Raw genomic sequence first — 19,441 nt, 5'->3', positions numbered from 1 at the left:
GATACAGAGTAGAAACAGCTGCAAAGTATGACCACCGGGCCTTGGGAAGCCCGTGGACTGCCCTGCACCAGCATGTTGTCCTGTTGTTCTGACCAGGAACCGAAGCAGCTCAGAATGCTGGACTTCAAACAGCCTTGTTCCTGCAGTCAGGGATTAGAAACCCTAAGCAGTGACCCGTTAGGGGACATAGGACCAAGAAAATGTCAGTAGTTGTCACAGGGTGAATAACTTGCCTGCTTTGTCTTAAGTTTTTAACTTTCATCCATGATATTGGATGTAGTTATAGTTCATTCATTTTCATTACAACGTGGTATCTCATTCTATGAATATAATAGATAATTTATCTATTCTACTTTTTATAGAAATTATTTTGATTCTCCAGTTTCTTTACAGATCATATAAATGTTTCTCCTTTTACTAATGATTTTCATGGAGAGGAACAATTCTAAGTCTTAAATCAATTTTTGAGGCCTTATTTTGGCAAGGGTCTCTATATATTATTTTATATATATAAGAATAATTAAGATTATTAACATAATTTTTAAAAAGTATTGAGGTTCTAGTTTTATCTATTTTGAAGAATGCTTCTTTAAACATGCTTGTACATGTCTGGGGTGAATCTATAACAAAAGAATCAAATGGACATTCTAAAATTTTAAAATGTAATATATGAAAGTAAGAATGCAACAGATTGATTTAAACAGTCGATAGGACACAATTTCCATTAACTGAAAGACAGATCAATGCAAAGGACTCAAACTAAAGTATAAAGAGAAAAAGAACTGGTGGGATTTAAAAAAAAAAATGCAGAAAATCTCCAATGTTGAATTATTCGGCCTGACCTAGTCCCAGCCAGTCAAAGTGCTAATATTCCCTTAGTCACAGGATTGAATCAAGTGTTGGCATGCAGTTTGTTTTGGTGCAAGCAGAGTTAATTTTGGAGCTTAGTTTTGAACCACTGGGATGTGATGCTCTCTTTTCCATTGAACTTGAACCTGAAATTTCAGTGTTAACCTGGAACTTCTGGGCACGTGTCTAGTTAGGGTCAAGAGAGAAGAGTAACTAAGTCCTGATAAGATCATTTGAGACCCTGGAGAGAGCTACAACAATCCTATCCTTGACTGTTCTATTATGTGAGCAAATGTTTCTACTCTTGTTTTAGATCTGTTAGAGTTGGTTTTGGACTTTGTTTTGTTTTTCTCGCCTTCAACAAGAGCTTTAACTATAAATACTTCTTTACTCTTGTGCATTCCCCAAATGCCCTCTTGCATGCCATCCAAAAGGAAAGGTAGATCTCATAGTATGGAGAACTTTAGACCAACTCCCTGGCCTATCTCCTAAATATGATCTTGAATCTGGCCCTTTCCCAGTAAAGCTACAGCATTGCTCTAGAAGGCTGGCTGACAGCACAAGGGACAGCTGTGTAGAAATCTTCTTCCTCATTGGCTCCCCAGTGACCTATATTCATCTAGCAAGCCTTGCATTCCTCTGTCCCTTGCTCATTTTTTAGACCCTAAGTTTAACATATTGTTTTAATTAACATTTTAGGAGCTAAACTCAGAGAACGGTGATTATGTCTGAGTGGGAGGGTTCGTGATTACTCTCTGAATGGTATCATATTCAAAGTAAGTAAAGAAATGCTTGTGAATTTCAATTGCTTTTCCTTTTCAGTCGGAAGATAAACCTAACATTCAAAATTGTCATCAGACAGAGAAGAAAGCCTGCTTGCTTACATCTCTGTAAACTGACTTCTTGGAGTCTCACAGCCCTCTCCTATTGAGTTCTCTTTCCATTCCTATCTCCTTTTCAGTTGTAATACACTAGGTCGTCCCAGACTCTGGGCTCTGAACTCTAGGCAAGGCACTATTTATTGACTGGATGATTATTTGACACATAGAAACTGCCCTCATTTGAAACCAGATTGAAAAATGTCGTTTTCTTTAAGTTTTATATTATCCTTTATTCCCTCTTTTTCACGGGGATAATATTTTTTAAAAACTCCTGGATCAACCTTTGGTTCCAATATTTCTTTTTATTCTTTGTTCTGCTTTGCTCTTTATATCCCCTCCCCCTCAACCCACACACACATAAAATTAACTAAGTCAGAGCTTACAAACTGGCAGGCTGTAAAGCTGGCCGACAGATATGTTTCATTTCACCTTAATATACTTTTAAATTTTGTCTTTGTTATATGCAGTTAATACCAGGAGATACCACATAACAATGATCACTTCAGGATTTTCTTTAAATATCAGACTATCTGGCACCCTGAGCCCAAATTCCTTTATGGCAACAATTAGATGGAGCTAAATAGCGACAGCACCTTTTATCTTTCAACTGGTACACTTCACTCATTTACCCACTTCACTCTTCCATTTGGGGCACGAAGAAGGCAGCATGATGCAGAGTAGAAACAGCTGCAAAGTGTGACCACCGGGCCTTGGGCAACCCACGGACTGCCCTGCACCAGCATGTTGTCCTGTTGTGCTGACCAGGGACAGAAGCAGCTCAGAAAGCTGGACTTCAAAGAGCCTTGTTCTTGTAGTCAGGGATTGGAAACCCTAAGCAGTGATCATAGTGGACACAGGACCAGGGAAATGTCTGTAGTTACCACAGGGTGAATAAATGGTAGCCAAGATCAGAAACTCCCAGTGCCTCAGCATTGCAGAAAAATGGAATAAGGGAAAAAAAATTATGTTACCTTACCAAAATTTAAAAAGTTATTTCTTCTATAGATCTGAATGTGCAGACTGAGGTTCATGCTCTCCATATTACTGATTGAGACCTCATATTAAAATACTTTCTTCCCTGCATATAACTATTGATCACATCATTTTCTCTTTTTCTTATTTTTTTTTTAAATTATAGGTTCATGCGCATGTTGGTTACACGAGTATATTGCATAATGATGGGGTTTGGACTTCGAGTGAACCTATCACCCAAGTAGTGAACATAGCACCCAAAAGGTAGACTTTTAACCTCGCCCCCTTCTTACCCTCCCACTTTTGGAGTCCTCAGTGTCTATTGTTGCCATCTTAATGTCCAAGAGTACCCATTGTTTAGCTCCCACTTTTAAGGCAGAACGCGTGATATTTTATTTTCTGTTTCTGAGTTATTTCACTTAAGATAATGGTCTCCACCTACATCCATGTTACTGTAAAAGACATGATTTCATTCTTTTTTATGGTTGTGTGGTAGTCCATGGTATATATTAATACCACATTTTCTTTTAAACATTAAACATCACGTTTTTTTAAAAACTAAACACCACATTTTCTTTACCCAGTCTACTCTTGATTGACGCTTAGGTTGATTCCATGACTTTGCTATTGTGAATAGGGCTGCAATAAACATAAAAGTGCAAGCTGTCTTTTTGATTAAATGGTTTCTTTTCCTTTGGGTAGATATCCAATAGAGGGATTGCTGGGCTGAATGGTAGTTCTGCTTTTAGTTCTTTGAGAAATCTCCAGACTGTTTACCACACGGAACTAATCTGCATTCCTACCAACAGTGTATAAGCTTTCCCTTTTCTCTGCAACCTTGCCATCATCTGTTGTTTTTTTTTTTTTACTTTTTAATAATAGCCATTCTGATTGGTGTGAGATAATATCTCACTGTGGTTTTAATTTGCATTTCTCTGATGATTAGTGACATTGAGTATTTTTTCATATGTTTGTTGGCTGCATGTATCTCCTCTTTGTTTTTAATTTAACCTTTAAGTTCCAGTGTACATGTGCAGGTTTGTTGTATAGGTAAACGTGTGTCATGGAGGTTTGTTGTACAGATTATTTTGTCACCAAGTATTAAGCCTAGTCCAGTTAGTTAGTTTTTCTGATACTCTTACTACTCCAACCCTCCACCCTCCTATAGGCCCCAGTGTGTGTTGTTCCCCTTTATGTGTCCACATGTTCTCATCATTTAGCTCCCACTTATAAGTGAAAACATACGTGATATGGTTTGGCTCTGTGTCCCAACCCAAATCTCACTTTGAATTGTAATAATCCCCACATGCCAAGGGCATGTAATTGGATCACGGGGGCAGTTTCCCCCCTTAGGCTGTTCTCATGATAATGAATGAGTCTCATGAGATCTGATGGTTTTATAAGCATCTGGCATTCCCGCTGCTTGCACTCATTCTCTCTCTTGCTGCCCTTTGAAGAGGTGCCTTCTGCCATGATTGTAAGTTTCCTGAGTCCTCCCAAACCACGCAGAACTATGGGTCAATTAAACATCTTTTCTTTATAAATTACCCAGTCTCGGGTATTTCTTTATAGCAGCATGAGAATGGACTAATACAATGCGATATTTGGTTTTCTGTTCCCGCATTAGTTTGCTAAGGATAATGGCCTCCAGCTCCATCCCTGTTCCTACAAAGGACATGATCTTAATCTTGTTCTTTTTTATGGTACCATATTATTCCATTTTGTATACGTACCACATTTTCCTTTTCTAGTCTACCATTGATGGGCAGTAAGATTGATACCATATCTTTGCTATTGTGAATAGTGCTGCAGTGAACATATATGTGCATGCGTCTTTATAACAGAACAATTTATATTCCTTTGGGTACATTCCCAGTGATGGGATTGCGATTGCTGGGTCAAATGGCAGTTCTGTTTTAGGTCTTTGAGGAATTGCCATTGTCTTCCACAATGGTTGAACTGATTTACACTCCCAACAACAATGTATAAGCAAGCATTCCTTTTTCTCTGCAACCTCGCCAGCATGTTTGTTGTTGTTGTTGTTGTTTGCTTTTACATAGTAACCATTCTGACTGGTGTGAGATGGTACCTCATTGTGATTTTGATTTGCATTTCTCTAACAATCAGCAATGTTGAGCATTTTTTCATATGCTTGTGGCCATCTGTATGTCTTCTTTTGAAAAGTATCTGTTCATGTCCTTTGCCCACTTTCTAATTGGGTTGTGTTTTTCTCGTAAATTGAAGTTCTTTAAATGCTTAAATTTAAATGCTGGATAGTAGACCTTTGTCAGATGGGTAGATCGCAAAAATTTTCTGCAGTTCTATAGATTGTTTATTGATAGTTCTTTGGCTGTGTGGAAGCTTTATAATTAATTAAGTCATATTTGTCTGTTTTTGTTTTTGTTGCATTTGCTTTTAAGATCTTAAGTCATAAATTCTTTGTGGAGGCCAATGTCCAGAGGAGTTTTTCCTCTGCTTTTTCTAGGGTTTTTATAGTTTCAGTCTTCCATTTAAGTCTTAAGCTATCTTGAGCTAATTCTTGTACATGCTAAGAGATAGGGTCCAGTCTCATTCTTCTGCATATGGTTAGCCAGTATTCCCAGCACCATTTACTGAATAGGATGTCCTTTACCCATAGTTTATTTTTGTTGACTTTGTCAAATATCAGTTGTTTGTAGATGTGTGGCTTTATTTCTGAGTTCTCCATTCTGTTTCATTGATCTATGTGTCTGTTTTTATACCAGCACCATGCTGTTTTGGTTACTATAGACTTGTAGTATAGTTTGAAGTTGGATAATGTAATGCCTTTGGCTTTGTGCTTTTTGCTTAAGATTTCATTGACTAGTTGGGCTCCTTTTAGGTTCATATGAATTTTAAATGTTTTTTCTTATTCTGTAAAACATTATGTTGGTAATTTGATAGGAATAGCATTGAATCTATAGATGGCTTTGCAGAGTATGGTCATTTTAATGATATTGATTCTTTCGATCCATGACCACAGAATGTTTCTCCATTAGTTTGTTCATCTATTATTTCTTTCATCAGTGTTTTGTAGATCTCCTTACAGAGATCTTTCACCTTCTTGGTTAAATGTATTGCTTGGTATTTTTTGTGTGTGTGTGTGTGTGGCTATTGTAAATAGGATTAGTTCCTGATTTGTTTCTCAGCTTGACCATTATTGGTATATAGAAATGTTACTGATTTTTGTGTGTTGACTTTGTATCCTGAAACTTTCCTGAAGTCATTTATCAGGTCTGGGAGTCTTTTGGAGGAATATTTATAGTTTTCTAGGTATAGGATTATATCATCAGTGAAGACAGATAATTTGATTTCGTCTTTTCCTATTTGGATGTCTTTTATTTCTTTCTTGTGCCTGATTGCTCTGGCTAGCATTTTCAGTACTATGTTGAATAGAAGTGGTAACAGTGGACATCACTATCTTTTTCCAGTTCTTAGGGGGATGCTCTCAACTTTTGTTCATTCAGGATGACGTTGCCTATGAGTCTGTCATACATAGCTCTTATTATTTTGAGGTTTGTTCCTTCAAGGCCTGTTTTGCTGAAGCTTTTTATCAACTTTTATTGTAAATTCAGGGAGTACATATGCAGGTTTGTTACCTGGGTGTATTGTATGATGCTGAGGTTTGGGATACGAATGATCCTGTCACCCAGGTACTGAGCATAGTACAACAACAGTTAGTTTTTCAACTGTTGCCCCCTCCCCATTTTCCCCCCCACCAAGTAGTCCCCAGTGTCTATGGCTGCCATCTTTATGTCCATGAGTACCCAATATTTAGGTCTTACTTATAAGTGAGAACAAGTGGTATTTGGTTTTCTGTTTCTGCATTAATTTGCTTAGGATAATGGCCTCCAGCTGCATTCATGTTGCTGCAGAGGATATGATTTCATTTTGTTGAAAATTTTTATCATGAAGGGATGTTGGATTTTAACAAGTGCTTTTTCTGCCTCTATTGAGATGATCATACGGTTTTTGTTTTTAATTCTGTTTATATGGTGAATCACATTTATTGATTTGCATTTGTTCAACCATCCTTGCATCTCAGGAATAAAACCCACTTGATCGTGATGAATTATCCCTTTGATGTGCTGCCGAATTTGTTTTGCTAGTATTTTGTTGAGGATTTTTGCATCTATATTCATCAGGAATATTGGCCTGTAGTTTTCTTTTGTTGTTGTGTCCTTGCCAGATTTTGGTATCAGTATGATACTGGTTTTGTAGAATGAGTTAGAAAGGAAGCCCTCCTCTTTGATTTTTTTGGAATGGCTTCTGTAAGACTGGTACCAGCTCTTTTTTGTACATCTGGTGGAATGTGGCTGCAAATCCATCTGATGCAGGGCTTTTTGTAGTTTTTTTGGTGGGCAGATTTTTTCATTACTGATTCAATTCCATAACTTGTTATTGATCTGCTCTAGGTTTCAATTTCTTTCTACTTCAATCTTGGGAGGTTGTGTATTTCCAGGAACTTACCCATTTTCTCTAGATTTTCTCATTTGTATGCATAGAGATGTTCATAACAGTCTCTGAGGATTTTTTGTATCTCTGTGGTATCAGTCCTAATGTCACCTCATTATACTTTGTCATTTCTGATTATGCTTATTTGAATCTTCTCTCTTTTTTCTGATTAATCTAGCTGGTGATCTACTCATTTTGTTTATTCTTTCAAAAACCAACTTTTCATTTTGTGTGGGTTTTTCGGTCTCAATTTCATTTGGTTCTGCTCTGGCCTTTTTTATTTCTTTTCTTCTGCTAGCTTTGGGTTTGGATTGTTCTTATTTTTCTAGTTCCTTTAGGTGTGACATTAGGTTGTTAATTTGAGATTTTTCTATCTTTTTTAGATAGGCTTTAGCATTATAAACTTCCTTTTTAGTATGGCTTTTGCTGTATCCCAGAGGTTTTGGTATATTGTGTCTCTATTCACATTAGTTTCATTTTTGTTGACTTCTGCCTTAATTTTGTTATTTATCCAAAAGTCATTCAGGAGCAATTCCAAGTACTTGTGTAGTTTTGAGAGTTCTCTTTCTATTGATTTCTAATTGTATTCTACTGTGGTCTGAGAAAATGCCTGATATGATTTTGATTTTTTAAATTTATTAAGACTTGCTTTATGACTGAGCATGTAGTTAATTTTAGAGAATGTCCCATGCACAGATGAGAAAAAAAATGTATAAGCTGTGGTTGTTGGGTGGTGTATTCTGTATATGTCTATTAGGACTATTCGTTCAAAAGTTCAATTTAAGTACAGAGTTTCTTTGTTAGTTTTCTGCCTTGATGATCTATCTAGTGCTATCAGTGGGGTGTTGACATCTCCCACTATTATTGTATGTCTGTCTATCTCTTTTCTGAAGTCTAGCAGTATTTGTTTTATGAATCTGGGTGCTCCAATGTTGGGTGCATATATATTGAGGATAGTAAAATCCCATTGAATTGAACCCTTTGTCATTATATAATGGCCTTCTTCTTTTTACCGTTGTTGCTTTAGAGTATGTTTTATCTGATACAAGAATAGCAACCTCTGCTCTTTTTTGTCTTTGTTTGCATGATAGATATTTCTCCATCCCTTTATTTTGAGACCATGGGTGTTATTACACATGCAGATGTGTCTCTTGAAGGCAGCAAAAGGTTGGACCTTGTTGTTGTTGTTGTTGTTGTTTTATCCCACTTGCCACTCTATGTCTTTTCAGCATTTAGGCCACTTATGTTCAAGGTTAATATTGATATGTGAGGTTTTGTTCCTGTCATATTTTTGTTACCTAGTTTCTTCATAGTCTGAATTGTATAATTGCTTTATAGGATCTGTAAGCTTTGTACTTATGTGTGCTTTTATGATACCAAGTATAGTTCTTTTGTTTCCATGTTTTGAACTTCTTTGAGCATCTCTTGTAGGCCCATTCTGGTGGTGATTGATTCCCTTAGCATTTGTTTGCCTGAGAAGGACTTTATTTCTCCTTCATTTATAAAGCTTAGTGTGGCAGGATATGAAATTCTTGGCTGGCATTTTTTTTTCTTTAAAAAGGCTAAAATTAGGCCCCCAATCTCTTCTGGTTTGTAAAGTTTCTGCTGAGAATTCTATTGTCAGTCTGATGGAATTTCCTTTACAAGTAATATGATCCTTTTCTTTATCAGCCTTTAAGATTTTTTCTTTTGCATTGATCTTGGACAGTCAGATGACTATAACTTGGAAATGGTTGTCTTTTATAGTATCTTGCAAGTATTTTCTGAATTTCTCATATCTGAATGTTGATCAAGCTAGCAAGATCAGGGATGTTTTCCTGAAGTATTCCTTTGATTATGTAATCTAAGTTTCTTACATTTTCATCTTCTCTCTCAAAAATGCCGATAATGTGTAGGTTTGGTCACTTTACATAATCCCCTATTTCTTGAGAGCTTTGTTCATTTTTTCAATCTTTTTGTTTTTGTTTTTGTCTGATGGGGTTAATACAAAAGACTGGTCTTCAAGCTCTTAAATTCTTTCTTCTAGTCTTTATCTAGTCTATTGTTTAAAGCCTTCAATTGTATTTTGAAATTCCTGTAGTGAATTTTTCAATTCCAGATGGTCTATTTCATTTTTTCTTAATACAGCTATCTCATCTTTCATATCCTGAGTCATTTTTCTGTTTCTTTTGTGTATGTTGAATTTCAACTTTCTCTTGGATCTCATTCCGTTACTTTGAAATCCATATTTTGAATTCTTTGTCATTCTAGACTTTTCAATTTAATTAACATCCATTGCTAGAGAGATAGTGCAATCCTAGGTGTCGAAATACTCTGGCTTCTTGTATTGTCAGAGTTCTTGCACTGATTCTTTCTCATCTGAGGGAGCTGCTCCTTCTTATTTTTGAATTTGCAATCATTTGGATGAGACTTCTAAATATTTTTATTCTTTTTTTCCTTGAGGGTATGACTGTGGAGTATGTTGTGTATGATTATTTGGCTTTGTTTCCGGGTGCTTTCAGAGGCCTAAGGCTCTGTTTGGGTTCCTTGGTTGTGGATACCTTCTGTGTGCTTTCTCAGATGCTGTTTGTTGAAGTTACATATTGTATGAGCTTACACACTATCTCCCGCACGGCTGAGGGTGTAGAGGACTCAAGAAGCTTATCTCTGGACTAGCACTAAGCCCTGCTGACAGCAGGATCTTTGGTAGTGCAGTTCAGGCTTACTGAACTGAAGCAATATCCATGGCCCGCAGCCACACTGGTGGTGCTTAAGAGTAAAAGCCAGCTTATCCTCAGGGGGGCTGATGAAGATTGAAAACAGCTTCGCTGATCCATCTTGAATTAATTTTTGTATAAGGTGTAAGGAAAGGATCGAGTTTCAGCTTTCTACATATGGCTATCCAGTTTTCCCAGCACCATTTATTAAATAGGAAATCCTTTCCCCATTTCTTGTTTTTGTCAGGTTTGTCAAAGATCAGATGGTTGTAGATGTGTGGTATTATTTCTGAGGGCTCTGTTCTGTTCCATTGGTCTATATCTCTGTTTTGGTACCAGTACCATGCTGTTTTGGTTACTGTAGCCTTGTAGTATAGTTTGAAATCAGGTAGCATGAACACTTAAATGTTAGACCGAACACCACAAAAACTCTAGAAGAAAACCTAGGCAATACCATTCAGGACATAGACATGGGCAAGGACTTCATGACTAAAACACCAAAAGCAATGGCAACCAAAGCCAAAATTGACAAATGGGATCTATTAAACTAAAGAGCTTCTGCACAGTAAAAGAAACTACCATCAGAGTGAACAGGCAACCTACAGAATGGGAGAAAATTTTTACAATCTACCCATCTGACAAAGGGCTAATATCCAGAATCTACAAAGAACTTAAACAAATTTACAAGAAAAAAATCAAACAGCCCATCAAAAAGTGGGCAAAGGGTATGAACACACACTTCTCAAAAGAAGACATTTCTGCAGCCAACAGACACATGAAAAAATGCTCATCATCACCGGCCATCAGAGAAATGCAAATCAAAACCACAATGAGATACTATCTCACACCAGTTAGAATGGCGATCATTAAAGAGTCAGGAAACAACAGGTGTTGCAGAGGATGTGAAGAAATAGGAACACATTTACACTGTTGGTGGGACTGTAAACTAGTTCAACCATTGTGGAAAACAGTGTGATAATTCCTCAAGGATCTAGAACTAGAAATACCATTTGACCCGGCCATCCCATTACTGGGTAGATACCCAAAGGATTATAAATCATGCTGCTGTAAAGACACATGAACACGTATGTTTACTGAGGCAGTATTCATAATAGCGAAGACTTGGAATCAACCCAAATGTCCATTAATGATAGACTGGATTAAGAAAATGTGGCACATATACACTATGGAATACTATGCAGCCGTAAAAAAAGATGAGTTCATGTCCTTTGTAGGGACATGGATGCAGCTGGAAACCATCATTCTGAGCAAACTATTGCAAGGACAGAAAACCAAACACTGCATGTTCTCACTCATAGGTGGGAACTGAACAATGAGAACACTTGGACACAGGGTGGGGAACACCACACACTGGGGTCTGTCGTGGGGTGGGGGTAAGGGGGAGGAATAGGATTAGGAGAAATACCTAACGTAAATGATGAGTTAATGGGTGCAGCACACCAACATGGCACATGTATACATATGTAACAAACCTGCACGTTGTGCACGTGTACCCTAGAACTTAAATTGTAATAAAAAGTAAAATAATAAATAAAAAAGAAAACACCTTGTCTGATGCAGGGTAGTGGGGTAGGAAAAGATTGTGTTGAGGTGTGCTAAGGTCTTGGAGAAAGGAGCAGGAGGGATTCACCAACTCCTCATCCAGAGCAGGCAGGAGTGCAACCCACTTCCCTATCATACCCCTGTTGCAGGACTTATGAACTTGAATTCATAAAGACTGTGACCTTTGATTCCTGACCACAGTGTGGCTGCAGGAAACAGATATGCCCCTCTGATGGCTACCACCAAAATGAATTGAAGAGGCTTTGCCCCTTCCCCCAGTCCAGAGTAGGCAGCTTTGTAATTTTTCTGTCCTTCTTTGCCAAGACATTGCCACTCTGCATAGGGAGGAGTAGCTGGGTCCAGTCCTTTGGCATCCAAGTGGCATAGGGTCAATTTCAGTGAGGTGTGGAGCTGGCATGAAAAGCACAAAAAATACTTTCTCCACATGTCCACACACTCACCCCCAGTGAGAAGAGCCACTGCTGTGTCTGCAACAGAGGATGGGACTGGGGCGGTGGATAGGAGATGACCCTCTCTCCACTTCCATTTCCGGACATCAGTGCTGTGCCCTTCAGTGATTGCCATCACACCCCTGTCTCCTTTCTCCCAAGGGAGGCCCTGGTGGGCTGCACTCCCCCCTCCCTTAGGGGGGCCCATGCGGACCATAAGATTTCCAGGAATTCTGCAGCTTCCTGGGGACCCACTGTCCCCTGTGCTTGCCGAAGTCCAAGCAGGTTGTTAGGTATGGTGGTGTGGTGACTCAATGGCAGAGAATCCCTGGCCAGGGCAGTGGCCCACTATGGGTGCACAACCAGTATGGCACCTGCTGTCTCAGTTCAGGTATGAGAGAGTGTGGGCACACCTGCACAAACTGGCCACCCAGGTCTCTGTCCCTGGAAAGTTCCCAAATTGCCACTAACAGCATTGCTCAGGGTCACCAGGGGAGAGGGGCTCCCCAACAGTTGGTGGTCAGCAGATGGTCAGAGGAGTGAGGGGAGCAGAGAAGCACTCCCACCTACTCTTTCCGCAGGACTCCACGTTCCACAGGGGCTGATCTCTGCCATATTCTTGCTGCTTTCCTTTTCTGCAGTCCAGCTTCCTCCTTTGCGCTCTCTGACAGGTTCTGGCTTTCTTCCCTCAGTTTTCCACCTGAAACTTGTCCATTCACCAGTAACTTTGATCTTCTTTCTGAGTAGAACTGGCATCTGATGTCGCTAAGTCAGCCATCTTGAAAAAAACATTATTTTCTTTGATAGTTTTTACCCCATACATTTTGTATAATCTCCTGACATTTGATTATCAGAAAGAGTATTTTTCAAAGTACATGGTCCATAAACTTAAGAGTTACCTGAATAAATTGTTATTCTGGTTATCATTACTGTTTAACAAACCAGACCAAAACTCAGTGGCTTAAAACAAGAGTCATTCATTCATCAATTTGGGAAGGGATTGGGAAGCTTGGCTTATCTCTGCTCCACAGATTCAGCAGGTGCTGCTTGAAGGTGATTAATATCCAGGGGCTGGAATCCTCAGAAGGCCCACTCTCTCACTCATGTGTCTTGGGCTTGTTGCTGGGTTTGAGCTGGCTGGTTGGCTGGAACCTACATAGGGCCTCACCATATGGCTGCTTGGCTTCCTTATAGCACTGTGGCTTAGTTCCAACAATAAGTATCCCAAGAGGCAAGAGGTGGAAGCTACTGTTGAAATTCTAGGCCCAGAAACCTGCACAGCATCCCTTCTACTGTATGCTCTTGGTTAAGCAGTGACTTTATCCAGAGTCAAGGAGAGGAGACAGAATCCAGCTCTCCATACAAGGAGCATCAACAAATTTGGGGACCAGGTTTTAAAACTGATACACTTATTTAAAATGCAAATACTTGGGTTTTACGTTAGACCTATTAATCTCTTTTTCTGAGGCTTGAGGCTGGAAATGTAGTTTTCATAAATAATCTCAAATTTTTCTTAGACCAAAATTTGATTTACATATCATCTTAGAACCTCCTATTTAACATAAAAGTTTCATCTTCCCTACATTACTTTAGCAAAGAGTGTTTTGTGATATCCCACAATCACCATGTTCTGTTTGAGGGGAGGAGATAGTGCCAAGTAGTTCATTCTGAACTTGAATTCCTCCCACACTACATACAGAGCAGAGCACAGGAGAATGTGGAAGGTACTCAGCAAGTGAAGGGTTAATAATTCTGAAGTCATCATGATATGCATCCAGTAAGCAGCTGCATTCTGATTTAAAAGAAAAAGCTTCAGCTGATGTTAATCTGCAGTACCCCTCACTTTTGAGATGCGTTTCCTTTCCATATAAATGTTACAGAGGGGGAATTATTTCAGTAGGGGTGTATGTTAGTGGGGTTCCCTTGAGAAGCAGATCCTGAAATAAGAACTGAATACACATAGTTTATTTGGGAGATCAAGGGATAGATGAGATGGAGAAAATAAGGCAGTCAATACAGGCACATTATTAAGCCAGCTATCTTCAGTGGGCAACTGGAGTTTAATCCAACTGGGAAGTTCTAGGAAAAGGAATAAAACACACATATCTAAGTTATCCTGCTAAGGGGAAGCAGAGCTGGGATATTCACATTCCTACCCTCTTAAGTAATCTGTAATGATGCTCCTAGGGGGTAGGTAATTCCTAGGTATTTCAATAGGCAAAGTGGATTCCAGCAGCCCAAGAGCAGTATGGGCCATAGGAAACCCAGCTGGTGTGCATGGAAATGGTTAGAGATCTAAGAGGATATAAGCAGAACACAGCCATAAAATGTCAGAGGATCTCACATCAGCGTTCTGGCTTCACTGAAACAAGTCAGACCAAGGACTCTGACGTATCAGATGTTCTAACTGGTTCTTTAACCTGCTCAACATCACAAAGCTGAGTAAATGCTAGAACTGGCATATAAACCTAGGCCAGTCTGCTTCTAAATGCTTTTAACTGTCATTACCCTCAAAAGAGTAAAGCTCTGCTTTGATTGCTCTCTGTTGTGTTATTTTAGATTATACATGGAACTCCTTACTTTTCTTGGAGGTAAATAATCTGCCTAACTGAGAAACTTGTGCTATTTCATTTTTCCTAAAGAAGCAACTACTTATCAATGAAAGAATTAGCTTTTGGAGCATTTGTGACACTGTTTCCTGATGTGTACTTTCCGACATGAGCTGGCCAGATCCAGAGGAGCTCATGCCATGGTACAGCAGAAAATGCACAAAAGCTGTACAGATATCTTTCACTCCGTTAAGACCCTGGACTACTTTAATGTCATCTCTCCCAATTTATTGTGTGGTATTTTCTTTTACAAGCAGAGGAAAACATCTGGGCTATTTCTCTCAGCTGCTTTTGCTCTTTTAGGCAGTGTTTGGGATTATTGTTTGGAAGGCTATGTTCTAAATTGCCAGTGATAACACATGTGCTGGCTTTGTGTTTCCTAATGTTCTTTCCCGTTGTTCCACCACGTATCTAAGCCAGCCCCTGTGCTGCCCAGATGAGCCTTCAGGTACTATTTTCACATGAATTCTCTTCAGAAGGCAAGCAAATTGCAAGACAACCAATGAGTTTTAATGACAATGCTTCTGCCTAGAGTGAAAAACAATTATGTAATCATTATTCACTCAGGAGGTGGCATGGGAGGAGGTCCCAATTATTTCAGTTACATTTCTTTGGTTCATAAATTTATCCAGCTTACTAAGTATGTATCATTTTCTTCCCCAACAAGAACCTGTTTTCTTTCTAGACCATTTCTGTTTAAGGAAGGTAAAGCCGTGGTATTAAGATTCATATTTGTGAAGAGCCCACGGACAAAATGACACCTAACGAGGTGGAATTGTATTTCTCCTTATGGCATTTTTTACACTAGAGACACTTCACACAGGCTTCTTATGAATGTGTCTGTTTATCTGTTCTTCCCTTGCTCTGCCACAGTTTGCCTTGGCCTTTGGATTTCAGCCCGTTAAGTTGATACAAGCTGTCAATAAGTCAAAGATAGACTATGTTTTCACGAAAGTAGATAATGATATTAAATTTTATTACTCTCAATAGAGAATGCTAGCTAGAAGCTTACTGGCCAAATTTACTGTATAGATATAGATATCTGGATATAGACAGATTTAAAGATACATAAAATCAAAATTTCTAGAAATCTTTATACCTGTCCATATGTATATGTGTACACCATAATCAGAGTGCAATATATAGATATGTTTGGTGTTATTCTAACAAAAATCTGAGTTATCTATATAAATATATATAAGAAATCTATATTATGTAATATATTGTTAATATAGGCATTTAATTAAAATAATTGCACTTTGTCCCTCACAAAAATTTAAATGAGTACATTTTTTAAATAGTATATTTTATATAACAGTGTAGATTTCCTATTTCTTTCAAAAGCTAAAGATTAAGCAACACTGGGCCCTCATTCCTACATAGCAATGATATGCTAGAGTTACTAACATTGGCTCCTTTAGATTGGGAGAGTACTCTCTAGATTGCCATTGACCTCATTACTCTCTGTTGTCTACCCTAACACTAAGGCCCAATGTTAGTTACCACTGTGCTTGCAATAGTACTCAACTACATTCATGTGTTTGCATGAGTGGCCTAGCCTCTGAATGATTGGAAATTCTGGTTCTATATATACTGAAAGTTACAGGACAGAGTATATGTTTGTCTATCCTTGTTCATCCAGTACCAATCATATAGTAAGTGCTTAATGAATAAGAGTTAAATGAATGAAGGGAAGGATAAATTGAGTCTTTAGCTAGAACAGATACTTGGTTATAAAAATTATATTTCTTCCACCATGGTAGAATTTTATGTACCAATTGCCAGTAATTTTGCTTACTCTTCAACCACTGCCTTGGCTCTGGACCAAAGTTACCAGCAGCAGGCTGAGGGGTTACAGGATGGAGTGAACAAAGTGGCAGTGGGCTGAGTTTATTGAGAGAGACTCCCAGAACTGTCCCCCCTTCCACATCACACATTACATTAGTAATGAGGGAAAAGTGACCTTCTGTACCTTATTTAAAAACTGCAACCACTTGAGATTTGAGCAAGTGATTGGTGAGGCTCCAGATGCCAGGAAGCCCAGATTTCTCCCCCAGTCTCTCTCATGAAATCCTTATGCTATTAGCACTGCTCAACTAATAAAGAATATTGGATTTAATTTAATGTTTGGAAAGAAATCTCACTAAAAGAGATTCGTTCACTTGTTTACTGTCTGTTTTCTGCACTAGAAAATGTTTCCTTACAGCAGAACCCTGGTCTCAGTTTGTCAGTGTGTTCCCAGTATGTGGCATCCAGGAAGTTCTCAATAAATACCCGTTGGAAGGGATGAATAAAGAAAAACTGTTTGAAAGCAGAAAAGAACAAAGAGTTTGATCATTTTAGAAGCAAGACTAAAAGAAGCAAGAAAGGAAGGAGCTAAGAAGAAGAGTCCAAAATAGTAGAAAGAACAAAGACAGGAGTCAGGGGCTGTCCTTCTCCACCAGACAGTCCTGCTCAACCACCCCCACTCTGTTATCTCTCCGCCCATGCAGCAGAGCATTTTAAAGGTAAAAGGATGAGGGGCAGGGATCAACCGCTATTGTTCACTTCAGCCCACCTTTATGCTGGGTTCCCAGCCTGCTTATTCTCTGTGAGAAGCCTGGAGGATGCAGCTACCTGGCCAGCCACAGTGTCCTGCCTGGAACATGTCAGGTTGCGTAAGCCCCTGAGAGGACCAGCATGTTAGCCACAATGTTTGCACTGGCACCTCTTCCTCCTCCTGCCAGGGCCACATATTCCTGGCCTTTGTCTCCCACTCAGGAGCCTGAGTCTCAGGCTTAAAAGGCTATGGAAGGGCAACATGTATTCCCAACAATGAACTGTGAGGTCACCTTACCCATAGTCCTGGCCTGTATTTACTGAGGGCTAACAAGCTGAGTTCTTCACATGCCTTACTCGACTTAAGCCTCACCACCCCTCCAGGAGGTAGCGACTATGGTTATCCACGTTTCTCAGATTACCAAACTGAAGCTGAGAGAATTAAATACTCTGCTCAACATCACAAAGTCGAGTAAATGCTAGAATTGGCATATAAACCTAGGCCAGTCGGCTTCTAAATGCTTTTAAGTGCCATTACCTTCAAAAGAGTAAAACTCTACTTTGACCTTTCTTCTTGTCTTTGGTACCTTGCTCTCAGGTTAGCCGAGTAGCTGATTTCCTTTTCTTCCATTATTGGTGTGGGGGATAGATATCTAAGTACTGTATATTCATCTAATTTTCTCTGCTTAGTCATCATGATTTCTAAAGAAATGTAGCGATCTTTGCAGATCTGTTTAACTTTTTCCATGGGGGTAATTGTAAGGGTTATTTTTTAGTTGTCTGCTTTTTCAGGGCTCCCTCCTCACCTGCTTTAGCCCCAGAAACCATTCACACACCCTTTAAAGCAGAGAAGTGGCATCTACCTGCCCACACTTTCTGGGCCGTGCTGCCCTCTAGTGGCTAAAGTAAATATGGCTTCAGCTCAAGCCTCGTTTACATCTTCTTCAGGGCCCGGAAGCTACACGTTCTTAAAAGGCTCCCCGATATCCACATTTAAGGCCAGGCCAAATCAACATTCAGTCACAGTGGATTCTTTAAAATATTTTGCTTGCCTTTATTGAATGGCACAGGAACAACCATGGTCTATCAGTCCCTAGTAATCCAGGACCGGGATATGGATTCAAAATGACTGTACAAGACATTTCCAAATGAAACATGCTTCATTTCCTGGGCCTCAGGTTCCAAATCATTTATTATTGTTTCTTTTTCCTTTGATCAGAAACTAAGAGAAAGCCCTAATGTGCATAGAGAAGACAGCAGTGGTAATTAATGTGTGCTCTACGAGCAGTGCCTTCCTTTTACATGTCACAGAGGGAGCATAAATCAGATGGCACTGCTGTTTTTACAATGAAATGGAATGTGGAATGCAGTCTCCTTCTTAGGAATTCTGACATTTTCTTCTAAATTTAAGGAATAAGTAGGGATTTTGCAGGAAGACTGGAGAAGCTGGTAATAACTCTCTAAATTGCCAAATGTTATAAGTAGGTACAGGTGAAAGTTGTAAGTCTAGCTAAGATCTGTTTGTTTGTTTGTTGTGGCTGGTTTTAGAGCTTGTGGATCAGAAAACAAAAACTTGGAAGCTCTGTCTACATAAATCTACAAGATTGACCATACTGACTAAATTAACCAATGATTCCGTTGTTCTTCATTGAGTCCACCAGTTGTTTTGATGATTTGTAGACATGGCACAACTAGCCCAATGAATCAGGCCAGACCACAAAGTTTGCAGAAACTAAGCTTGCAAGAATTCGGACTTGGACTCAGTCCTAGGTTGCTTTCACTTCAGTTTTATTACCAAAGCAGCAAACAACAGTGCACAAGTTACAGAGGACATGAAGGATACAAACACTAGATGTTGTTTGCTGATGCCTCACATATTCATCCCCAAGTCACATCCAAATCAGCCCACGTGGGTGATCTATCTCCCAGGAGAATGGAGCCACACTCAGATCTCATGGGGAGATCTACATGTCAGCCAGAAATCCTGGACTTCAAGTAGAAAGCAGTAGCTGGGAATTTGGGGTTGTTTCTCTCGAAGAGGGTATAAATGCATTCCATATAAAGAATATTTATGCAAAGGAAGATGTGAATGGATGGGGGATGGTCCAAGAGGTACAAGGTTTCTGATATCTTTTCTCTACTAAAAGATCCCTGAACCTATAGATGGATGCAGTTTTTGTTTTTTTATTTGTTAGTTTGTTTGCAGCTCAAATTGGTCGTATGACATAGTTCTAGCCAATGAGAGACAGAAATCTCTAGTGAAGGCAACCTTTCCCAAGTAAGAAGACAAGGTCTCTTTGGTAAAACTGGACAGACTTCAACTTCTTGCACACACTTGGAACACAGACGGGAGGTGTGGAAGTGCTGCCGCCATTCTGTGACTATAAAGCAAGAGGCATGGAAATAATGGC

At 39.1% G+C, this 19,441-nt stretch overlaps 1 non-coding gene across 1 annotated transcript; it reads left to right on the top strand.

Moving 5' to 3' along the window:
- Positions 1 to 373: 373 nt before the first annotated feature.
- LOC123573856 (U5 spliceosomal RNA) lies at positions 374 to 489 on the top strand. The gene has a single exon (XR_006698569.1). It is a non-coding gene; the product is annotated as a U5 spliceosomal RNA (small nuclear RNA).
- Positions 490 to 19,441: the final 18,952 nt, after the last annotated feature.

Source organism: Macaca fascicularis, chromosome 5 (genome assembly GCF_037993035.2).
Source record: "Macaca fascicularis isolate 582-1 chromosome 5, T2T-MFA8v1.1".
NCBI lineage: Eukaryota > Metazoa > Chordata > Mammalia > Primates > Cercopithecidae > Macaca > Macaca fascicularis.
The sequence above is the reverse complement of the archived record's forward strand: the minus strand, read 5'-3'. Positions and strand labels throughout refer to the sequence as shown.